Genomic DNA, 20,185 nt, shown 5'->3' with positions numbered 1-20,185 from the left:
TTACAGTAGATAATTTGATACAGGGATAATGATAGTCTTAGTTTTATTTTACATTTCTTCAATTACTTATGAGTTTTTTCATGTTCCTCAGTCATTTGTAGTTCTGTGAATCATTTGTTTACGCCCTGTGACTTTAAAAAGCTTTCTCTAGCAGTTTTAAAAATTTTTTGTAAAAAGTCTTTGTACCTTAGGTTTGTTGATTTTGAGAAAATAGGATGTTAACCTATTTCCTATCAAATGTAGTATAAAACTCTGTTTATCATATAGCATTAAATGTTTATATGTAGAGTATTCTAAAATTTTCAATTTCTAAGTAACAAAATCTGTTTAGGTTTTTTTTTTGTAACATATTCAGTGATAATACACAAAATACATAATTATAGTGAATATTCATCATGTTTTTGGCAGCACAACCTTCTTATGCTTTTCCTAGTTTGAGGGAATTTCCAGTTGTCTGGGTTTGTATTGGACAAGGCACATACTCCTGGGGGTATGCATGTGGTTCACTAAGGAAGCAGAAAGAAATTATTGAAATATTTCTTTTTATTGATTTTATCTTAAAAAATATAGAAATTAAACTTTACCATTACTTAATATAGGCACAATCCGGGCAGCCCTGGTGGCGCAGCGGTTTAGCGCCGCCTGCAGCTCAGGGCGTGATCTGGAGACCCTGGATCGAGTCCCACGTCGGGCTCTCTGCATGGAGCCTGCTTCTCCCTCTGCCTGTGTCTCTGCCTCTTTGTCTCTCTCTCTGCATCTCTATGAATAAATAAATAAAATCTTTAAAAAAATATATAGGCACAATCCCTGGACTTTTAGATCCTTTGTTTGGATCACATATCAGGTATAGGGGATAACCAAGAGAAGATGGTGCTCTAAAACATGGAAGGTTGATGGAACTGCCCTTTATTTCTTTTTGGAAGATTTCCATGTGCTGCCTTTTCATGTGACTAAAAAGATTTACAGGTTATAGTATGTAGCTTTATTTAACCTATTCTTCAGGGGTACCTGGCTGGGTCAGTCAGAAGAGTGTATGACTCGGGGATCCCTGGGTGGTGCAGGGGTTTGGCGCCTGCCTTTGGCCCAGGGCGCGATCCTGGAGACCCGGGATCAAATCCCACGTTGGGCTCCCTGCATGGAGCCTGCTTCTCCCTCTGCCTGTGTCTCTGCCTCTCTGTCTCTCTCCGTGTGACTATCATGAATAAATAAATAAAATCTTAAAAAAAAAAAAAAAGAAGAGTGTATGACTCTTGATCTTGGGGTCACAAGTTCAAGTCTCATGCTTGGTGTAGAGATTACTTTAAAAAAAATTTTTTTTTAAAAACTATCCTTCAAATATAGACAAGTGTCTAGAGGTTTCCTGAAAATAAATGCGGATTGAATACACTATTATCAACGCAAACATAAGTGAACTTGGACTGACACTCTACTTCTTATTACCTACCTTAAAAGCTCATCAGATCTGTCAAGAGATTGGCCAGAACAATTAAAATGAATAAGATAGTTTGACATACAGAATTAAGTTTATATCCCATTTGTACATTTTATTTGCATAGCTAATGGTAGAATAAAGTTACTATGATTGGCAAGATGGTCTTTATAACCATCTAATATGTGAAGACAAATCTCTATAATTTTTCTCAGATATCAAAATTCACATTATACTCATTTGCTACTTAAATCTTTTCCCCTAATCTTAATAATACATATTGAGCTTAATGTTTATATCGAAGTTTCTTACTTAGTATCTTTCTGAGGGAAATTTTTCAGATGTGACAGCTATTGAAAATTGATAATGAAATAAATTCAAGAAATAGTCTTTTGGGGGTGCATGGCTGGCTCAGTGGGAAGAACATGTGACTCCTGATCTCAGAATTGTGACTTTGATCCCCATGTTGGGTATAGAGATTACTTAAAATTAAATCTTACAAAAAAAAGAAAGAAAAAGAAATAGTCCTTTGTGTGCACTCTCGAAAATAGCGAAGACAACATTTTAGTGAAGCATTTTAATCATGGTGGTATTAAGAAAATATTATTTATATCCATTTTAGGGTATACATTAGTACTAATACAGAAATAAATATAATAAAAAGATGTAATAATTTCCATTTTCATTTTTATCACATTTAAAAATGTATATCTGTATAATTTTTATATATAATAACCCTGAATAAATAAATAAATAAATAAATAAATAAATATTTAATCAAGAATATTGCTAGCTCACACAATTGGCAAATTGGACATAGGTTTCTTTCTTTATGTAGAACATTTTTATTAGTTATAGTTTATTTCTACAACATAAAAAATACTTTGTGGAAATTACAAAAATAAGGCTATTGTCCATAAAATAATGGAAAATGAAAAATATAACAAAAGTAGTTACAAATAGCACAGTCAGAATATGTATTTTTAATAGTTGTTTTATGGAAATGAATTATTTATGATGATTTCAATGGTTACTTGATTCAGTATTTCATTTTCCAGGAAAATCACCTCCTATTTACTTGCTAATTTCCTTCAGATATTGCACACCTTAAGTAGTTTTAAGTACATTTTAATTTTTTTTTAGTACATTTTAATTTTGAAACCATATTTGCCACTGACAACTGAAATTGGAGATCATTTATAACCTCAGAGCTATCAGAATATTTGAAAATGTATTCAGTGAGTTATTGCTGCATTTCAATATTGAAATTGCAATATTTCAGAGGAAATCTATGTAGATTCTAGAAAACAGCTTAAAGACTTTAGTTTCTCAAATATTTGTGACCATAAATATCACACTCGCTGTTATAGTCATCAATAGACACCAATTGTAATTTTTTATGTAGTTGTAGTAGCTCATTTTCTTCGTATTTTATCAAATGGTGGTATCTAGCGCGCAAAAACAAGCATACTATTCTCTTGGCATCATAAAACTTTCCTTAATGATAATATTACCATATCTGATACAGAAAACAAAATTATTCACTTGGAAATTTTGGTTTTGGACAGAGATGGGCTGATCGTGGGAGTTCCAGTCAAACTTGGTCTTTTTGCTTATAGTTTTTGAGATTCATAATTATGTCCAAAAATTATAATTTCTTTAACAATAATATATTTTTCATAACAACCATAATCATAATCTTTTTTAAAGAAATTTCTTAATCTCTTTGGCATTTCAAGGATATTAAAGTCTTGAATTTCAGTTTCTGTAACATTTTGCTTACAAAATTAATACTTTAAAAAATATGATAAATTAGAACTAAACAGATACATATAAATGTTGATTTTTTGCAAGTATTCTTTGGCTTCTTTTCTAGAATGCATATTTTTGCTAATGCTATCAAAAAGTTTTAAGAGTTTTTAACCTGTCTCTGTGTTATTTTCATTTATTTTTATTGTCAGTTTTTATTTTTTAATTTAAAAAATGTTAAAATTTTTAAATTAAGTTTTTATTTTAATTTTAGTACAGTTAATACACAGGGTTATATTAGTTTCAAGTGTACAGTATAGTAATTCAACACTTCCACACATCACCTGGTGATCATCACAAGTGAACTCCTGAATCCTTCACTCACTCCCATCAAACCTTTTCTCTGTGTTTTTAGTAACATAATGTTACCAACTGCATTTCCTGTTACAAATTCAACAATGGCTAAATACCTATGTTTGGTAAATTCTATACCCTTTAATTTTTATTGAGGTTAAAAAGTAGCTCTATAGTTCGTGCCATATAAAAAGCTATCAGTTATCAGAGAGAGTTTTGCTGTCTCATTTCCTCCTAGCTTAAGAAACGCACAGAAAACAGAATATAGGATATTCTATCATTTTCAAACATCATCTGTTGCGATTTATTATGTTTTCCATGCACATTTATACCATTATTGTACCCAGATTTTAGATTTCCTGATTTTCTCTTATAAGTGGTCTACTGGAAATACATATATAATTGTTCTTTTTTTCTTTCTTTCTTTCTTTATTTATGATAGTCACACAGAGAGAGAGAGAGGCAGAGACACAGGCAGAGGGAGAAGCAGGCTCCATGCACCGGGAGCCCGACGTGGGATTCGATTCCGGGTAACCAGGATCGCACCCTGGGCCAAAGGCAGGCGCCAAACCACTGCGCCACCGAGGGATCCCTATATAATTGTTCTTTAACGTATGTCACCTACTGGATGGAAGTGCCTCATATAGCTGCATGTTGAAATAACAAGCCTTGCATTTTTAAATTCACAGGTCTAATAACGTGGCTTTGATTATATGTGTATGTGTATGTAGGAGCCAGCTTGCACCGGCTAGTGAAAGCCTATTATTAAATATTCAGGAATTTTGTGAGCCAGTTATTAAATTATTAGGAGCTTGATATCAGCCTAGGAGTGTTTGCATCATTGAAATTGGCAAATGCCACAAATCAGGACTTCTTTCTTCTTTTTTAAGAGAATCAGTTTATTAGCACATCTAAAATGATTGAATAAGAATTAGAATTGTTCACCTCATCAAATAATCTTGCTAATTCCATCTGCTATAATCTTGATTTGTGGTTTTGCATTTCATCCCCTAAATAATGTGCAATATTGTTACTTGTTGTTGATGTTTGTGTTATGCATAGTGTCCATCATAATGTTATCCAATTTTGCTAGGGTTTCCACCAAATGAAGGAGATTCCTTTTTTTTTTTTTTTTTTTTTTTTTTGAAGGAGATTCCTATCGTCAATTCAGTTGTGTAGATTATTCTATGAATGCTCAATTGCTTTGCTAAATACATAATTATTGGGGGCCTGGGTGGCTCAGTCGGTTAAGCCACTGCCTTTGGCTCAGGTCATGATCTCAGAGTTCCAGGATCAAGTCTTAAATGGTGTTCCCTTCTCAGTGGGAGTCTGCTTCTCCCTCTGCCCCTCACCCCGCTCTTGCTCTCCCTCTCTCTCACTCTCTCTGTGTCTCTCAAATAAATAAATAAAATCTTCAAAAATACATACATACATACATAATTATGTATAGTATACACTCACTAATAGCACATTAATAGCTTCTCATCTTCAAATAATTTATTTCTTGTAGCATCAATTATTATCTATTTTTTCAAAGCAGTTTTTAATTTTAAACACTTAATAAAATATGTGTGGTGTATTTCACTCTATTCCTGGTTTACAATAATTAAGTGACAAAATCTGTCATTCTATGCCCCTATACTCTTTATTCAGTTGTTTTTTTCTTTAATGTATTTACAAAATTATATATGTTAAATATATATATTTTAAAATATACATATTTTAGAAAGGATTTTTTCAGCCTAAGAAAAAAGTAATAGGAGTTAGAATTTTTTTTGACACTTGCCAGAATTCTTATATGAGAAATTTCCAAAAACCTCCTCTCTCTGCTTTCTTCTAGAAGATAAATTTGTCCTATTTGAGATGGATAATCTCAACAAGAGGGTTCTGCTTTTAATATTCAAATACAATGACTTCAACTGGATCAACAGAAAGTATGTTTCATTTAGCGATTTCTACATGGTTTTTTTTCTATCATTTTTTAATGGGATTCATCCATTCTTACTGACATATAAATAGAGAGTAAATCACCACTTGCCCCTTCTGTGAAGTCTGTGCTAGATTCTTCTGAAACTAATCATTTCCTTTTCTTTCTTCCCTTTGGCATTAAATGATCCAAATAATTTCTTTTTCATTTTTTTGTATGGTAGATTCTCATATTTTGTTTCTCTGATCATGATACACTTTTTTTAAATGTTTTGAGTATCTGGGCAGAAATAATGTGATCATTTTATACATACTTTAGAATATGTAATATTTTAAAATTATATTCATTTAATGAGCCATCAAGCTTTAACAGCAGTTAAAATTGTATAACAAAATTTTCACAGCATAATAATGGCTCTGTTATAATTAGACCATTATGTGGTAATGGTAAATAAATATTACTCATTCTATAGTGATTCATGTCAGATGAAAGTATTATTAAGCTTAAATGGAAACTCTGCAATATTGTTTTAGTAAAATAAGCAAATGACAATACTGTTAAGTGCAAAATGAGATGCAAAATATAGCTCCATTTTACTACCAGGGAATTTTTCTTTTTCATTCTAAGATATTTTCTGATGAACTCATGAAATTTGTGAAAAGTAGCTTCCAGTATTAGCAGCATTGTTTACTGTGGTATCAACAAAGTCTTTTGATTGTTTTTTTTTTGATTGTTAAGATCATTTATTCTTCATGAGTCAAAGCAAAATGATATCTTTGTACTCTATTACGAAAAGATATTTTACTTGATTAGTTGGGAACTATTATAATGAATATACAAATAACCTACCTTTGAAATCTAAAAAAGTTATAATGAAATATTTTTAAAAATAGATCAAAATAATAAATGTGTCTACAATGTGAATGTCACTCTGTCAGTTGTCTCTGCCTTGTATGGGACACAACCTGGATACCTGTAAGCAGCAGGTGTGCTCCTGTTGTAGATGCACATTCATATAACTGGAGACCATTTCATTAGCATAGTGTAAGTACTAACAAAGCAAGCATTATTGTTACTACAAATAAAAACAAAATTTAAAGTAGTTAACTTGATCCATCTATTCCTTTGTGATTTTCTCCATTGGTTTGCTTTCTGTTTTTGCTAATAGAGTTATTTCCCTTTCTGAGATCATGTCACTAGTCCTCTATATTTTCTGCTATTTTTTATAGTAAGTAAAACTTTTAAATTCTGTCAGATTTATTTTAATGCATGAAATATAGTAAAAATCTAGCTTTCTCTTGATTTTATCTATTATGTACTCATCCTTTAAGTAATAATCTTTCTCTATTCATTTCTGATATAATTTTTATCATAACTTTTGATAGAGTCTGTTTCTATAGTATCTCTTTTATTTGTACCTATTGTACTTTAATGTGCTATGTTATTCAATATAGCTTTATAATACATTTCTTTATTTGGCAAGATGATTCTTCACTCATTAAGGAGCTTTGCTTCCATTTTTTCATTAGACATCTTTGCCCATTTATTCTTTCAATGTATAACGTAGGACTTGAAAGAGTGGAGATAAAGAGAGAAAAGGTATTTCAAGGAAGAAAAAAAGTAAAGGCAAAGAACTTCCACTGAGTAGATGGAAAGCAATGTTGAGTCTAAAAAAGGAAGGTCATCTGTTTTTCCACTCTCACCTGTCTTGAAGCTAAAATGGATTCTCTGACATCAACTCAACCAGATAAGAGAATTAGAGAAACAAAAACAAAAACAAAAACAAAACAAAACATAAATACTCTAACAAATATGTATATGAATACTGCAGGCTTGCCACAGCACTTGCTTATTTAATTTGCTCTTCAGCGCATACTGTCTAAATAGAAAATTTCTGCAAATTTTCTGAGAAAGTAAAATTTTCTAAACCTGATATTTGGTTTTTCCTACACCTGATATTTGCTTCACATTGCCCTCCCTGGAAACCTTACCTCTTACCAACTTTCGTGAAGTGTCATTTATTCTTTTAGTAAACCTGAGTCAAGATTCAAGAAAGCCCTGGTTTTATAATTGAGAGGTTTGGGCTTGGTTTCATTTTGAGGTTTTGGGGATGATAGAAACTCAAAACAAAATGAAAGCTCTTTAAACCCTCAAACCTCCATTTTATAAAAAATATTTGTAATGCCCTCTGTTTTGCCACAAATGAAATTTATAATAAATTTACCGGCTGACATATGGATTTTTTAAAATCCATATAAGTCCGATATAAAGAATAAATAGAAAGAAATATATTTATAGTTTCAATATGTAAATGCTTGGTCACAGCCACACTGAAAGGTGTAAGGAAGTTGTTAGATATTTTTTTTGCAACTCTGTGTAGCAATCACGGTGCAAGAGAGCTGTAGAAGCAGATCAATAGAGTGCACAGTATTGGCAACTCAAAAGCCTAAGTGTTTAGACTGTCAATAACTTGATTTTCCAAAATGGTAAACCACTGTTGATAACATTCAGTCTAAGACTGAATATAATCCTTTTTTTGAATTTTATGTAGTTGCATGCTTGAAAAGATCAGTGTATACATAAAGCAAGTCTGAGTCTGCACTCATTTCATTGTACTCATCCCCTTTCTGAATACATTCCAGAAGTACTGTAAACTCTTGACATTCTTAAGGGACAAATATTCATGGACCACCAGGTGTGACATTCCCAATATTATAATGAGATGAAAGACTAGATTGACCATGATAATCTCAAGTATGTTAGAAGTGAATGTATACAGAAGAGGTGGGATTGGTGGGAGACCCCTCTCCCCTACAAGATGAGCTCTCAAACTAAAATTCCAAAACATATAGGAAAAACTAACCTGAAGAGATTCAGCCAACAGAATCAACAATTAAGAGTCATTCCCCACTGAGCGCCAAACCTAATTCCCCAAATGGTCCCATTTCTGCTCCAACAAGATGAAAAAACTATCATGAACCAGGAGAAACCCACCAAACTGCAAGCACAAGTGTGCTTGTGGGAAAGGAACTGCTCACCGAAAGAAGGTGATTAGAACAGCTACAGCAGATGATAAAAACTTCAGTTCTCCTTAAAGAAGTTAGGGGTAAACAATATCTCTGGTATTGAAGAAGTGAATATGTTCACAAATCAAGGAACAATGATCCACTTTAACAACCCTAAAGTTCAGGCATCGCTGGCAGCAAACACTTTCACCATTACAGGCCGTACTGAGACAAAGCCGCTGACAGAAATGCTACCCAGTATCTTAAGCCAACTTGGTGCAGACAGTCTGACTAGTTTAAGAAGACTGGCTGAAGCTCTGCCCAAACAATCTGTGGATGGAAAAGCACCACTTGCTACCAGAGAGGATGATGATGATGAAATTCCAGATCTTGTGGAGAATTTTGATGAAACTTCCAAGAATGAAGCAAACTGACTCATCATCTGACTCAGTCAACTTCTGAAGAAGATAAAACTTGAAGTTACTGGGAGTTGCTATTTTATATTATGACTGCTTTTTAAAATTTTGTTCATGGATCTGATAAAATCTAGATCTCTAATATTTTTAAGCCCAAGCCCCTTGGACACTGCGGCTCTTTTCAGTTTTTGCTTATACACAATTCATTCTGTGCAGCTAATTAAGCTGAAGAAGCCTGGGAATAAAGTTTGAAACAAGGTTAATAAAGATCTTTGCCTAGGAAAAAAAACAAGAGTCACTCCCTCCCACCCCTGCCCCCCGCCAAAGATTTTCTTAAGTATAGAAGAATCTGAAAATAATTTCACCAAGTCATCCTCAATTAGCTCTGTAACTAGATAAATAAAATATTTTCACTTATAAAAGTCTGCTATTTTTCAATAAGATACTTCTAATGACTACTATTTACAGAGTTAATAGTCGAGTAAGAGCTACATCACTCTAGCTAGATTTTTATTGTTTTTGGTTGAGTAAGTCTCACAGGCCACTTGAGGGAGAAAAGCTTATTTCAAACCAAAATTTAAAAAATTAGTTAACCAGTAAAATCTCAAGGAAATAATGGTCTCCTAGAAGTTCAGAATCAAAGACCTCAGAGTCTCTCAATACCAACCAGGGCACCTGCCTAACCCACTTTCAGTGAAATCACTGCATCCGGGCCCATGCTCCTTTCAAATTGTAAATAAAGTTCTTTGTCACACTAATTACAACATGACAGGGAGTGAAGTGAGGCCTTGAACCCCAGAGCAGAGCTAAAGATGGCTTTGTTACTCATCAGCTGTACACTCTTGGGCAAATTATGTATCCTCTCTGCATCTCCATTTTTTCACCTGGTAAATGGGGATGATGATGATGATACTTATGCCCTGGTTTTTGTAAGAACTGAAAGCTAACTTTCATGAAAGGCTTGAGACAGTAGCTGGAAAACAGTCAGTGCTACATAAACATTGCAGGAATTCCAGCCTTAGTCTTCACTGCTCTCTTTGAATACTAGAAAACTGCTAGTCCCAGTTAATGATTCCAGATCTTTGTATGATTTTTTCATATTACATGGTTTTTATTCTCTTTCCATCTTTATCAGGCTCCAATTTGGCAATATTCAATATTCTTGAAAACTGGGTTCCTAGATTAAACCTATACCACAGGTGTGTTCTGACCTGTGCCACATAGAATGTGTTCATACTGCAACTTAAAACCAATGTTGGGGGATCCCTGGGTGGTTCAGTGGTTTAGCGCCTGCCTTTGGCCCAGGGCATGATCCTGGAGTCCCAGGATCCACTCCCACGTCAGCTCCCAGCATGGGGCCTGCTTCTCCCTCTGCCTGTGTCTCTGCCTCTCTCTCTCTCTGTCTCTCATGAATAAATAAAATCTTAAAAAAAAACACACAATGCTTACTGTACTTCTACTAAAATATCCAAAAACTTATTCAAATAGGAAGCTGTAATATCAGTCCACAAAATGAGATGTCCAAGATCTTTGTATTTGTATAACTGAACTCAATTTATATTGTATGTCCCCACACTCTTGGATGGTAAAGATATTTGAGTTAATTCAGATTCAGACTCCTTGGCCCCAGGGTTGCATCTGAATTCTAGGGGCTACAAGGTTCACAGGACTCACAGAACCAAGGTATCAGGATGGAGTGGGAGAGAACATCTGATTATCAGTAAGTATCTAGACAATAATCCACTCAGAGGTCCTGGTTCCCTTCTAGACCTCAGTCATTGGTCATTGGCAGGCCAGTATGGCACCCTCCTGTGCTTCCCTGCCATTCCCATCATTAAGACCTCTTTAAGAACCTGATTCTCCTCTGACTCATACCTTTTTGTGGGAGAATTCCACTGTAGGGCCCAGCTGTAATCTGTGGAACACTTGTATTTTTCCGTCCTACACTCATCTGCTGTTGCCATGCCATGTGCTCTAACACAAGGAACTCTGTAAGTCTTGCATCACCCAGACAACAGTTAGGTTTCCTCATCAGGCTGGTGGCAGGGACTGGAGTGCCTGTGAGTGCCTCTCCCCACTCACAGCCCCAGCTACCTCCCAAGGACAGAAGCTTGGGTCTCCGCAAGCTTATCCAGTTTCCTCAATCCTTGGTTCACCCCCAATGTCCTAGAGTGCCACCAGGCTTCATCATGTCCCCCCCCCCTCTGCTTCTCTCCATTATTTGGGATAAGGAATCTTTGTTTATTTTTGTGAAGGAGACACTGATTCTGATTCACCATGTATTCTTCTAAATGGGATGAGACTTTTTTGAAAAAAATGATCACTTGTTAACTTTACAACATTTTTAAAGTCTAGTGTCTCCTATGACACTTTTTTCCCAAGGACAAGGAGACAAAATGCCTAGCTCCCCAAATTGGAAGGAGGGAGAGAGTTGGGGGGAAAAGAAAACACGAAAAAAATGCATCAGTTAGAATCACAGAATTTCTCACCTTATTACCTTTTTTGATGACATTGAATCAAATTGAGGCAATTATATAATCAAGTAAAATATTTTCTCAGCCCCAACTGGAGTATAGGTCAGGCATGTTGCTTGGTGCCAGGGGCATAAAGATGAAAGATACTGGGCCTCGCTGGCCTCGCTGCCATCACTAACGGATGTTTCATTGTCTTCACCTCTACTTCTGCTTTATTTAGGATCATGTAATTTTTCAGCTGTGTTACAACTTTTTCACTGGTTTCCCTGCTTCAGATCTCATTTTCCAGTTTTATGTACCCCCTACCTATACTTCACATTCATTAAAACATGAATCTAATCATATCATTCTTTTACTTAAAAATGTGCAGTGGTTCCCATCACCTTTGGGACAAAATTCCAGGCATAATCTTAGTCTTTAAAAACATTATTTCCTTTAGTTCTCAAAGCAACGCTATCAGGTAGCTATTGTGATCTCAATTTTATTCTTTTTTTTTTTTAGATTTTATTTATTTATTCATGATAGACATAGAAAGAGAGAGGCAGAGACACAGGAGGGGGGAGAAGCAGGCTCCATGCCGGGAGCCTGACGCGGGACTCAATCCTGGGACTCCAGGATGGCGCTCTGGACCAAAGGCAGGTGCTAAACCACTGAGCCACCCAGGGATCCCCGATCTCAATTTTATAAACAAAGAAGCTGAAGCCCAGAGAGCTTAAGCTGTCCTGACTAAGTTCACAGAACTGACCCAACCACAGCTCAAAATAAGCTTTCTTGTCTCTAGACTCACTGTTTTTAAAACAAGACTGAATGTTCTGGTCTCCTTAATTCAATCTCCCTCCTATATTAAGGATGATGGATATAGTAGGACTACCACTGCTATTACTACCACGACTATTATCACTGTAACTAGTTAACTATCACTTTGGATTTTTTGCCCTCACTTATCTTCAATATAAAGAAGGAGGAGGAAGAAACTTACCTAGTCGGCCAAGTCTGTCAATCAGCCAAATGAACCTTGACAGTCCATGGGTGACAAATTTTGAGCCAAGTCACCCTTGCATGCAGTACAGTTTATCCAAAGACTTACAGATAAAACACTCGGTGGCTTGTTCCAGTCTATATACTGTCATTGTGAAAGTAGAATAGAAATTCCAGTCTCCTGAATCTTCTGTCCACTAAGCCAAAATGAAACACATATATCCACTGATCTAAACGAACAGAAACCTTTCAATAAGTTAGCCCCATGTAACAGGCAACTTAACACATTTGAAAGCTTTAAAATATGACAATTAATCACATCTCTAGGAAGCATGTGGTACAGCTGAATGGCGATTCACAGGCAAACCTCAAAAACACCAACGTTGCTTATGACTGTAAACCTCACTCAAAATTTGTTCCCGAGTGGTTTCAGTATTCAGTTGGAAGAGTGACAGTTGGAGTTAATGGTTTTCTTTTCTCACTTTTCTTCAGAAACCAATCCATCTCACTACCACAGTGCTTTGCAACCTTTTTAAACCTATGACTCCCTTGGATAAATTTGGAAATCTCATAATACCATTTCTCCAACCTCTGACTCCCACCCTGACCAGAGCTTGTGTGTGCAGAAAAGGCATAGTATTTCTTATGCATCATGCCAGAAAAGAAAAAAAAAAAGGCATTTAATGTTCCAAATGATTATGTAAAAAAGGCATTTTGCTTTCCAAATTTAAAAATATATTTTGACCTTTTTTTTCAAATCACATATCATCCATTCATAACCCTATCCCTCCCAGCTACTACATCAACTATATGCTTGCACTTACTAATCTGTGGCCTCTTTTTTTTTTTTTTTTTGGCCTCTTTTTGCGTTCAGTCTACAATTGTCCAAATATTTAGAGTATTTGCCATTCATAAAACAGTTTCTGGCTAAAAAGAGAATCAAGCAATAGAAATGAAATTCACAGACTCAGAGGATGTCCAAGTGTTAGGGGCCCTGAGAGATTACTAGTTCCCATGATTTACACCCCGGATTTATGGAGGAATCTGAGTCTTTGGCCCTGTGGCTGAAGGATTTGGATTACAAACAATAACCCTTAGATGATTATAATAACCACTTGGTGTGGGGAAGGAACCAGTAATACAGCCTTATTCTATTATTTGACAGGTGAGGAAACAAACAAAGAGAGTAAGTGTAGCTAACTCAGTTCGTGGACCTAATTTTGGTTTATACTGGTTATAAAAGCAACCTTAAAAATTTTTTTTTAGGGCAGCCCAGGTGGCTCAGTGGTTTATCACTGCCTTCGGCCCAGAGTGTAATCCTGGAGACCCGGATCAAGTCCCATGTCAAGCTCCCTGCATGGAGCCTGCTTCTCTCTCTCTCTCTATTTCTCTTTCTCTCTCTCTCTCTCTCCTCTTTCCTCTCTCCTCTCTCTCTCTCTTTCTGTTCTCTCTATGTATTTTTTCATGAATACATAAATATGACAGACACAGAGAGAGAGGGAGAGACATAAGCAGAGGGAAAAGCAGACTCCACGCAGGGAGCCTGATGTGGAACTCAACCCAGGACCCCAGGATCACAACCTGAGTCAAAGGCAGACACTCAACCACTGAGCCACCCAGGCATCCCTAAAAGCAACTTTTAAATCTTTAGAATTTTATTTTCATTCTCAGCTCTGATTTCTAGTGAGAAAAAAAATATCTTTTTACAACCACCTCATCTTCCTCCTTTTTCCAAATGTTGCCTGGATAGCTACAAATGACAGATTGAACACATTCCCTTACCTCCTCCAGCAAATTTCTAGTAAAGAAATAAAAGAGGCATAACCTAGTGAAGAAAATGGGAAGCTTATTTACACTTTGGGAAGATGTAAAGCAAATAGTGGAGTGGCAACAGATATGACAAAACAAGCTTAAATCCCAAAGTCATACCCAAGGGGACACCAAAGATAAGTGGACTTATTTGCACTGGAGAACCCAGGAGCAACTATAGGTACACACAGCCAGGGTTAGGCTTAAAGCAAAAAGTGCATAGATGGCTTGAAATTCCAGATATGCATTCATATGCCACCCTCCCCCATCCCTATGCAGAGATGACAGCAGCCAAATGCTCCACTCCCCACAGCAGACAGCCAGATTCTATTCTCCAAAGAAGGTGAAAGGGATTAAGCATCTGACTGTTGATCTCAGTTCAGGTCTTGATCTCACTGGTCATCAGTTCAGGCCCTGTGTTGGGCTCCATGCTGAGTATGGAGCCTAATTTATAAAGAAAAGAGAAGAAAAGAAAAAAGTGAAAGGGAAGATTCATATTCAGAAGCACCAAACACAGCAGAAGGTGGCAGTGAGGTTCAAGATTATAAAAGGGGTAGTCAGGTGAAAAATTTGCATTCTGAATAATTGGACTATCAAGCCTAACTAGGTGTCTACCCCCAGGAGGAAGTTGAAGGATTCATCCCTGGAGATACTGAATGACCACTACATACTGAAATTGTATATGCATGTGTTTTGGGGAGGGAAAGGGATATGCACTAATGAAACAGCTAGTTCTCTAGCAAATAACCATAAGCGGTGGCAACCTTATGTCTGACAGCTTCTATATAAGTTTGCCAGGGCTGCCATAACCACATACCACAGACTGGGTGACTTAAACCGTAGCATTTTGTTTTCCCAGAGTCTTAGAAGTCTGAGACCAAAGTGTCAGCAGGGTTGGTATCTTCTGAAATCTCTCTCCTCGCCTTGTAGATCATTCATTGTCTTCTCCCTTTGTCTTCACATAATCCCCCTCTGTTAGGGTCTTAATCTCCTATTGAGGACACCAGCCATACAAGATTAGGACCTACTGATATGGCCTCATTTTACCTTAATTACCTCTTTAGAGACTCTATTTCCAAATACTGTCACATTCTGAATTACTGGAAACCTCAAAGATACCAATTAATATTTCTTTGGAGAAATACAAGTAAATCTTCAACTGATAAAACCAGGGCTGAATATTTATAGAAAAACGAGCAATAAAAAAACAAAGAACTTGAAAAATTAAACTATGATAATGAAATATAAGTAAACAAACAAATGGAGAAAAGGGAAAGTCAAAGAAATCCCTCAGAGAATTGAGCCCTCACAAGGCAAGAAACTGGACACATGAAAGCAAAGATCATGAATAAGAAGCTCAATATAAGATGTTAAAAATCTGATTAAAAAGAATTTGAGAAAAAGCAGAGAAAAATGGAAGGAAAAATATCATCAAAGAAATAGCACTAAATTTTCTCAAATCTAAATCTCTAATCTGTGTCTTCCCTTTGAACTTCATACTTAATGCCCAACTCAGCTGCCTACTCAATATCTCCATCTTAATAAATGAAAATTTTAATTTTTTTCGGACCAAAAACACCTCATCAAATACTTCATACTTTATAAAAAATTAAAAATTGGGGCACCTGGGGAGCTCAGTTGGTTGAGCATCTGACTCTTGATTTGGGCTCAGGTCATGATCTCATCAAGCCTCTGTCAGGTTCCATGCTCAGCAGGAGCCTACTTAACATTCTCTCTCCCTTTTTCTCTGCTCCTCCTTCCTCTTGTGTGTGTGCTCTCTCTCTTCTTCTCTCTCTCAAATAAACAAATAAATCTTTAATAAACTTAACTAAAAATCATAGACTAAATATAAAATATAAAGATATAGATGTTCTAAGGAAAAAAACTGAGAGAAAAATCTGCACAACTTGGGTTTGGCAAAGTTTGAGTACAAATCTAAAAACATATAAAATGAATTTTATCAAAATTAAAAATATTTGCTCTGTGCAAAGCACTATTAAGAAAACAAAAAGAGTCACAGATGGGGAAAAATATTTGCAAATCACATATCCAATAAAAGACTTTTGTCCAGAATATATAAATAACTATCTAAATTCAACAATAAAAACCAAAGAAAACAAAAATATCAATTCTTACAAAATGAGCAAACAATCTAAATGGACACTTCACCAAGGAAGATATACGGATGGCAAATAAGAGATGTTCAAAATCATCAGTCATCAGGGCAATGCAGATTAAAATCCCAAGGTAATACAACTACATACCTATTACAATGGCTCAAACCTTAAAATCTGCAATATCATGTACTGATTCAAGAGCAACTAAAACTCTCAGACACCATTAATGGGAATGCAAAAAGTTAAGCCATTCTGAGAAAAAGTTTGGAAGTATCTTATAACAGTTATGATAAGGAGGGACAGATTTTTCATTGTCAGAGAAGGAAGAGAAGTTACAAAAAAGCAAAAGGTAAAAAAAAAAAAAAAAGCAAAACGTAATGGTAGGAAGAACCCAGTTGTGCTGTGTTGTGGTGGGAGGTCTCAGAGTAAACTCATGATTTTGTAAATATGTATTCAGATGGATAGAAACAGAAATAAATATAGACTTGTGTGTATGCATGTGTTATATAGATAAACAGACAAATATGTCTATTTATCTATCTCTTCTAGCCAAGACTGCTTACAAGTTCCAGAAGCAGTGGGAAAATCCCAGTAGCGACCTAGTACCTAGATCTTGGTTTTGAAATACAATCCTACAATAAAAGAAACTGAGGTTTCTTGGACAAGTGGCTAATTCCAGTGTTGGAACAAGTTAAATAAGGAATGAGCCTGGAGACCTTTTCTCTGGTCATAAAGGAAGGAAGTACTATGAAAAAAAAAAAGAAAAAGAAGAAAGAGAGAAAGAAAGAAGAAAGAAAATCCGTGAAAAGATTAATTAAATAAGAAAGAAAAGGCAACTGTTCTTACAGAATTCCAGTTAATAAGCATCCAGGGAATAAGAGAAACAGGAAGTCACCATTAGAATACCACAGTAACATGTACCTGAGTCCCTGATTCTTATGGAAAGGCAATACTGGTTAGTATTGCCTACTTCACATTTCTTTTATGTGATTAGAGAAGTTCTGACTTTTGTCACAGCTATTTTGTATTTTCTGTCATGTAAATTCAACCCAATTCTATGAAGAAGATTCTTTCTAAAAGTTTCATTTGAAGAACCTCAGATTCTAGTGTTTCCAGCAATGCCTCAGCAACCATTTACTCATACCTACAGCATGCCTAAGATGAGCATTTGACATACATTTATCCCTTTAATCCTTAAAAAAACTACATATATCATTATCTCCTTTTTGCAGAGGAAAAAAATGTTTCTCAAAGAGTAATAATTTGGGGCACCTGGGTGGATCAGTCAGTGAAGCTTCTGCCTTCAGCTCAGGTCATGATCCCAGGGTCCTGGGATGGAGCTCTGCATTGGGCTCCCTGCTCAGTGGAAAGTCTGGTTCTTCCTCTCCCTCTACCCCTCCCACCACTCATGCTCTCTCTTTCAAATAAATAAAGTTTTCCCCAAAAAAAGAGAAAGTAATAATTTGACAGGCTACCTCATGTGACAATACCTAAAAGCCATGTGTATTGGCCATGTCTTATTGGCCATGCTTTTTCTTCCATATCTCATGGTCACCTCAGAGAACTTTTAGAATACTTATAGAGTTTAATACTTAATAGAGTTTAATTTTCCTTGTGGGGAGCTAGGAGTATACTGAGGAATAAAAAGGCTAACCAGATACTGCTGCTGACTTCTGATTTTAAAGATGTCTACAAGTGACATCTCACAGGTAAATAACGTTAAAATCCTCTAGAGGAGTAATCCCAAGAAGTCCCAACCCATGGAACTTTCTCCAGTGACCTGACATTGTCAGAACAGATCTGAGCACAGGGAAAATGTCCCCGTATGCTAAGGTAGCATGTCTCCATAGTTGCCACCAGTTCCTTCTCTCTTAGTAGATGCATGACATTCCACATTGAACATGGGATGCATTCGTCCACCCCTTTGACTTTGGCTGTCTCATGACTGCTTTGACCAAGAGCCGCAAGGAGAAGCATTAGAGCCCCACATCTATGAAAGAAGAAGCCATGTTGTACACTCAGCCTAGCTGAGCCTTCAGATAACTCCAGCCCCAACCCTATCAGACTGCAATTACTTTAAAGTCCCCAAAGAAGAACCGCCCACGCGAGTCCAGTCAACACATAGAACCTAAAGATAATCATAAATTGTTTCAAGACATGACATTTTATTGTTACTTGTTATGCAGCAATAATTAACAGGAAACTTGCTAGTGTCACTTGACACTGACATATGGAGCGTCCTGGAGACCACTGGTCAACAGATCTTTTGAGGCATTTCACAGGAGAGAAGTGGAAAATGCAAAGCTCCCTTCCACTCTCTTCTCCAGCATTGCCCCCAAACTCTCCAAGAATAGGAGGGAAGCTTCTTGCTTCTTGGCTTACCTTCAATAAAGTCCAGATTATAAGAAGAGAAATTTAAAACTCTAGAGAAAGAAGGCATTGCAGAGTGTAGGACAATAGGTAAGAATGAAATGGAGGGAATTCTGGTCACAAGAGGTAGTCCCCTGTTCCTTCTCACCTCCATGATCTGTTCATACTTTTTTCTTCTAGAATACTTCCTCCACCTCCATAACCACCATTTCTTCCAGCAGAGTTAAATTCTGAGCCCAGTGCTTCTTTAGTACTCTGTCATTCATAGCACTGTGATTCTTTCTTCAAATGTCTGTCTTTCCCACTTGACTGTGGGTCCCTTGAGGGCAGGGGATATAGCTTTCATCATCTTGGTTTTTCTGCTCTGTCCTCCTAGCCTATATCAAGAATGTTCATTGACTGAATGATGCATTCTGCAAATAGGCTATAACACAGTTTTCCAAATGTACATGCTAAAACACAGCAGAGTCTGTTTTGCTAATAATATTAGAGACAGAAATAATCCTTGCTATTTTTGTTTTGTTTTCTGATCTCAGAACAAAAGTCAACAAACTAAAATATCTGTAGAGGCAATACAGGTAAAATACATGGGAGAAGCAGGCCAGTCAGAGAGCACATGGTTCATCCAAGGATGGCAGCTGTCACTCACTCCAGTAAAGCGTTCTCCAGTGGACCCAGTGTTGCTTTTGGAACTATTTCAAGAGAAGCCAAAAATCCAGATTTCATGTAAAATACTGGCCAAGTCAAGCATGTCATCAAGGCAAATCCTATCTTTGGTCTGAAGTTGGCCCATATCTGGCCAATTAACAATCTCCAACTAAGAAATGCTTTATCCTGTCTCTACTCAAGAGTCTTCCCATGAAAAAGGCTTTTTTGATCATTCTAAACTAGCACACACACACACACACACACACCCTGTAGACACTCATACACACTCATTTTCAATCCCTTTAAGCAGCTGCTTAATTTTTCTTTATACCTATTATCACTGTGTTTTGTATTTCATACTATGTGTCTCTGCTACTAGAATGTCAGCCCCACTAGAACAAGGTCCCTGTCTGTTTTGTTGACTTCTCTATTCCCAGTACATGTAACAGTACCTGGCACATGCAAAGAACTAAATGTAAACTATTTCAATATTGAGAGTTCCTGCCTCCTTTCTGTCAGATTTTTCCTGTCTCAGACACCCAAATGTATCATAAGAGAGTTTCTTGCAAACTTTCCCTCTCTAGTCCTGAGCTAGCTACTGCCTTTTAGACTGGTGAGCGGAGCTAACATTATCAAATGAACCTCCAAAGCCCCTGATAACTCTCCTTCTCACAGCCAAGGGCTTAGAACAGCTGCAAGCTACCCAGCCTTCTCAGCCCTTCAGGGTCTTAGGAGTTTCCCAAGAATAAGATACTCATCCCTAAACAGCACATTCACATTGCAAAAAGGAAAGAGAAAGAGCCGTAAGGGTCTGACTAGAGCCTTTTCATTAAAGAGACTATATGGTGGGTCCTCCTGCTAACTGAGGGAGAAGACAGGAGAAGGCTGAGCACTTCCATGGGAGGTAGT

The 20,185-nt window shown here is 36.4% G+C and overlaps 1 long non-coding RNA gene and 1 pseudogene across 1 annotated transcript; one reads left to right on the top strand and one right to left on the bottom strand.

The window, feature by feature from the left end:
- Positions 1-604: 604 nt before the first annotated feature.
- On the bottom strand, positions 605-12,689 carry LOC140614485 (uncharacterized). Its single transcript, XR_012015340.1, has 2 exons — positions 12,334-12,689; positions 605-759 (listed from the first exon to the last, which is right to left on the bottom strand). It is a non-coding gene; the product is annotated as an uncharacterized lncRNA (long non-coding RNA).
- Positions 8,434-8,898, top strand: LOC140614484 (transcription factor BTF3 pseudogene; annotated as a pseudogene).
- Positions 12,690-20,185: the final 7,496 nt, after the last annotated feature.

Source organism: Canis lupus, chromosome 22 (genome assembly GCF_048164855.1).
Source record: "Canis lupus baileyi chromosome 22, mCanLup2.hap1, whole genome shotgun sequence".
Classification (NCBI taxonomy): Eukaryota; Metazoa; Chordata; class Mammalia; order Carnivora; family Canidae; genus Canis; species Canis lupus.
This window is presented reverse-complemented; position numbering and strand designations above follow the sequence as displayed.